Source organism: Brassica rapa, unplaced genomic scaffold, assembly GCF_000309985.2.
Source record: "Brassica rapa cultivar Chiifu-401-42 unplaced genomic scaffold, CAAS_Brap_v3.01 Scaffold0472, whole genome shotgun sequence".
In the NCBI taxonomy this organism is placed as follows: Eukaryota; Viridiplantae; Streptophyta; class Magnoliopsida; order Brassicales; family Brassicaceae; genus Brassica; species Brassica rapa.
In genome coordinates, this window is record NW_022610413.1 from 97,160 (window position 1) to 103,159 (window position 6,000).

Genomic DNA, 6,000 nt, shown 5'->3' on the forward strand with positions numbered 1-6,000 from the left:
AAGTCAAGGGAAGAGCCTTTGCTTTTGTTTGAACCGGCCAATGACAAGCTTCACACGATTAGGCATCTTCCTGATCCAAGTCCAAGATGCTCTTCCTTTCCAGTCTTTGCCAGCCTGTCTTAGCTGTCAATGCGCGCCTCTCTTATCCACTCCAACGTCTGGATAAGCTTTGGTCGAGTGTAACTTCACCTCAGTTCATGTGGTTACTCGGTGAAGTTACCATCCTCCCTTTTACCTTGTACGGTCAGTGTACGGATGATCCGTCCGTACCATTGCCCAATTCTCTCTTCCCTTTCACTCCTTTGCTTCCTCATTTCCTTAACTCCTCAATGCCTTCTCAAATACCTCAGCACATCTCAACACTCCCCCTCAAGCTTAGCTTTGTGAAAGCCTAAGCTTGGATAGCTATGAGATCTTCCTCATTAAAAACCTTACCAAGGAAAACCCATTGGGATAAAACCTTGATAAGGGAAAAAGAGTAAAGACCTCATGTTAATATGAAGGCATTGGATGATGAGAAGTGTTGAGAGTAATAGATGAGGTTAGGAAAGAGTAAGGAGTTGGAGAGGAATGAGTTTGGGTCGACCTAAGCCGTACAGGCCGTACAGGCCGTACTGGCCGTACTGACCGTACCATTAGGGTCGATCAAACTCACCAAAGGGAAGTTACCATGCCACGGTAACTTAGGGAAGTAACACTGATCTTCTACCACACTGGTTTACGTTAAAGATGGATAAGGAAGAGCTTAATACAGGCTGTCACTTGCTGGATAAAGCTAAAGGTGCTTTACATCAAAGGATAAGCTAATTGGACAGTTTGAATTAAAGTAGAATCCTATCCATTGTAATAGTGTGATCTCGAAAACCCTTGTGTCTCTTGTAGCCTCACTATATATTGTAGTCTCTCATCATTAATAAAGATCAGACAGTTCTAAACAAATCAATCTCTCTATACTTTTTACAATGATTCTCATTTAGTCTCTTAATATCTTAAATCTCTCTAATCTCTTCTCTATTCTTATCTAAACTCAGATTATAGTTTACATCACTCAAAAGTGATATGGTATCAGAGCCAGGTTGATTTCAATCTGAGTTCTTGGCGTTTTTCTCTTGAAGATTCAAACTTGAAACTTTGAGAGATCAAGTGAGAGTGGTGTGAGTGTTCTTGGAAGAAGCTGCATCCCGAGAGCTACATCTTCATTCCGGGAGTCTTATCTAGCTGATTGAGGGTTCCTTGAAGAGTTTGAGCTGGTGTTGTAGTTCTGAGTCTCAAGATCAAGTCTTTTACAAGTTATTGAAGTGAAGCCGCTTAAGATGGAGAGTGGTTCCAAGATGAAGGTTGCTGTGACTTTCAAGGGAAGTAACTACCTAGTATGGTCTAGGATGGTGAAGACTGCTGTGGGAAGTAAGGGTTTATGGAAGCACATCACATCTGGTGAGGCTCCAAAACTCATTACTCAAGGAGGAGACAAGGAGAGTGTCTCGGAAGCTGAAGCTGAGAAGTGGCAACAAGAGGACATGATGGTGATGTCTGCTCTTCATAGCTCATTGGAGCCAGCCATTCTTGATGCTTACAGCTACTGTGAGACAGCCAAGGAGCTGTGGGAAACGTTGAAGAAGGTGTATGGAAACACCTCTAACCTCAGCCGGGTCTTTGAAGTGAAGAAAGCTTTGAATGATCTAACTCAGGAGGACATGGAGTTCACTAAGCATTTGGGGAGGTTCCGGACACTCTGCTCAGAGCTGGAGATGCTGAGGCCTAGCACAACTGATCCGGAGCTGCTGAATGAAAGAAGAGAGCAAGACAAGGTCTTTGGGTTGTTGCTGACATTGAATCCAAGCTACAGTGGGTTGATTCAGCATATGTTGAGGGCTGAGAAGCTGCCGGACCTGGAGGATGCGTGTGCTCAGATACAAAAGGAGCAAGGCTCCATTGGCTTGTTTGGTGGTAAAGGAGACTTGTCCCTAGCCAATGCTGCGCAAACTGATCATGAGGAGATACCACAAGCCAACAGAGCAGCACACGGCAAGTATGAAGATAGGAAGTTCAATGGCAACTGTGATCACTGCAAGAAGCATGGACACAAGAAGAGCCAGTGCTGGATACTACATCCTCATCTGAAGCCGGCGAAGTTCATGAAGGAAAGGGAGGCAAGGGCTCATGCTTCTGAGGGAACAAGTGGAGCCGGATCATCTAGCCGTGGAGCTGAAGGAGAGGGGCGTGAGGGTGATGGCAAGGCACTGGTGACTTACTCAGGAGCTCCTAACAACCGCGGCAATGATCAGGACTTCATCAGGAGATCCGAGATGGATGCTCTCATCAAAATGCTCAAGGAGAATGGTAACACTCATGGGTACTCCTTTGGTGCATCCATGATAGCTAAGACTATAGAAACATCTCCTTGTGTTGCTGATATTGCTAGGATGGATATAGTTAAAAGCAATGAACAGGCTAGACATGAGTACACCTTTGCTAGAAATGCTAGGATGAATCATGAACTAAATGCATTTAGATCACCTTTGAACCTTTGTCATAATGCTAGCAGTATAACTAAGCCACTAATTGTTGATTCTGGTGCATCTCATCACATGATTAGTGATACAAACCTGATTAAGGATATAGAACCAACTAGTGGACATGTTATGATTGCAAATGGGGACAAGATCCCTATTAGAGGAATAGGGAACCTCAAATTATTTGATAAGAACACTAGAGCTTTCTACATGCCTGAATTTACATCTAACTTGCTATCTGTTAAGAAATGCACAACTGATTTGAATTGCAATGTTATATTCAGTCCTAATGATGTAAAGTTTCAGGATATTGAGAGCAGCCACTTGATTGGAAAAGGAATCACTAAAGGAGAGTTGTATTTGCTTGAAGAACTTGATCCTGTTTCCAATTACAATTGCTCGTTTACTACTGCTTCTAGTTTAAATAAAAATGCTTTGTGGCATGCTAGATTAGGACACCCTCATGGTAGAGCTTTGAACTTGATGTTACCAGGTGTTTTATTTGAGAATAAGGATTGTGAAGCTTGCATTTTAGGCAAGCATTGTAAAACTGTGTTTCCAAACTCTACTAGTGTTTATGATAAGTGCTTTGATCTTATTCATTCTGATGTTTGGACTGCACCTTGCATATCTAGAGACAATCATAAATACTTTGTCACATTCATTGATGAAAAATCCAAATACACCTGGTTAACTTTAATCCCATCAAAAGATAGAGTGATAGATGCATTTAAGAACTTTCAAGCTTATGTGACTAACCATTATAATGCCAAGATTAAAATTTTTAGATCAGATAATGGAGGGGAGTACACAAGCTATGCGTTCAAAAGTCATCTAGAGCATCATGGGATCTTACATCAAACAAGCTGTCCTTATACTCCACAACAGAATGGGGTAGCTGAGAGGAAGAACCGACACCTGATGGAGGTTGCTAGGTCCCTGATGTTCCAAGCAAACGTTCCAAAGAGGTTTTGGAGTGATGCTGTGGCTACTGCTTGTTATTTGATCAACAGGATTCCCACAAAGGTGTTGAAGGATCAAGCACCATTTGAAGTTCTGAACAAGCACAAGCCATCAGTGGATTACTTGAGAGTATTTGGATGTTTATGCTTTGTGTTGGTACCAGGAGAGTTGAGAAACAAGTTAGATGCAAGGAGCACTAAGGCTATGTTCATTGGCTACTCAACAACACAAAAGGGATACAAGTGCTATGATCCAGCAACTAGAAGAGTCCTAATCTCTAGAGATGTAAAGTTCATAGAAGCAAGAGGATACTATGAAGAAAAGAATCAAGAGGAGTTAAAGGATTTAACATCAGACAAGGCAGGCGCGTTAAGACTGATTTTGGAAGGTCTAGGTATCAAGATGAACCAGGATCCAAATGTGGGGAGGAGGAACCAACATGAGAGTTCTCCTGCCCCTGTTGACGTCAATCAGTCACCTCACCTTGATCGTGAGGGGGGAAGGAACTCTGAAACTCAAGAAGATGGTCAGGATGGAACCGGCTTGAGTGAAGAAGAAGAAGAGAGTGTTTCAGGCTCTCACAATCAAGGTGATCAAAGCCAAGGAGAAGGAGAAGCTCAGGCTGAAGCACCAGAACCGAGTGTCCAAGAGGAGCAGTGTAACAGCCCGATTCCCCGGAGTCCGACCGGGGTTATCGAAGGGGCGTTATGGACACGTGTCTACTCATCTAGACAACCCTACGTGTCCCGTTACTGGTCCCGAGAGACGAGCGCATAACCTTCTTTGAAATACCGTCATACCCACATCCATATACTTCTACTTACAGTCCTGCGCACAGGAAAAATGGAAATGGAGGGGTGAGCAACAAGTTACTCAGTGAAGTGGTTCTAGACCAGCCTGCCCGCATGACACTCTATACTACTCCATGCGGGAACTAGGACTGACTAGCCACTACAATCAGTTAATGCATTTTCATCATTTCCTAATGTTATCTGCAATTTCCACAATCACTTCCATTCATTTCTAACAACCTAGCGATCAATCAATACAATGATCTCACTCATTGCCACACACGTCAAACCCTAGACTTAACCGACTCCTCTTGTCCGTCCGACCCGACCCTATGACACCTTTAACTCCCCGTTACCCGACCATGAGCTAAAACCCTACAATGCACATCCTTTTCAACTTTTCATCTTTTCCTCTTTTCCTCTTTTCCTCTTTTCCTCAGTGGGTAGCCCCCCACTAGGCTTCTACCCCATATTCATGTGGATTCGCCACATCTCCTATGGGTGCTTCCATATTCATGTGGATTCGCCACATCTCCTATGGATACCTAGCTTGGACCACTTACCCCACCTACAAACCTTAGACTCTCTATATGCTTTCCCACCCATGCTTAACCTTAACATCCTTCTTTCATACTTTTACTTATCATTTCACTTCCTTATCGTTTTCACTTAATCCTCCCCATTCCCAATTACTTTCCCTTTTCATTCATACTTGAACTTGGACTAAATCACTAGACGCCACCCGTTATCGGTGTCACACACAATACACATCGCATTCAAGTTCTACTTCAATAACGTTTATAATCATTGCTCATCTATCATCCTAGCATTTGTTCCTCTCTAGCATCCTAACTTCAATCACAACAACACATGGGACAACACAACCAAACATACAAGTATCAACTACCAATCAATCATTACCACGACAATTCAATTCAGTTCATCAAGTCCCATTTATCAGTATGAGGGTTCTTATGCATCATGATTCATTCATCTATCATCCTAGCAATACCATGTCCTATCAACCTAACTCCCAATCAGGGTCTAATCAAGCCTAACTCCAACATAAAGGAGTATACAGAACCATGAAAGAAGGTTGGGTTCGAAACACTCCACCTTAGCCTAGATCTGGATCTGGATCTGGAACAAGAGACAAAGGGGATGAGATCTGAACAGATCTGGAACAAGTAAACAAGAGAGACGAGATCTGGTCACCACCACAACACCACACATCCACCACCATCACCACACTCGGACGATCACCCCATCACCACTTGGACGACCACCACCACCACCACCGGCGGCTCGGCTTGCTCTCGGGGGACTCACGGCGAGGAGAGAGGAAGAGAACCAACGGAAAGAGAAAGGAGAGGGAGAGGGAGAGAGAGGAGGCGTGAGAGAAGAAGAGAGAAGAGGAAAAGGGAAGCTTGACGGCTAGGGTTTTCTAGTCTCTCTAAATCTCTGCAGAGCTTCGCTCTAGTTTCAGAATGAGAGAAAAATGAGAGGAGGCAGCTTTATTTATAGGAAAAGGAGGGAACCCTAGGTCATTTACCCTAATGGGCTGCAGTCTTAACGGGCTCTCCTTAAGAAAATTTTTGGGCTAGGAACCGGGCCGTTACAATTCTCCCCTGTTAATCGGAATTCGTCCCCGAATTCCAAGCCCTAGACTTCCAAACTTAACATCCGATAACAAAAGGAACTCACACAATCACACATCATACAAGGGAGGCACA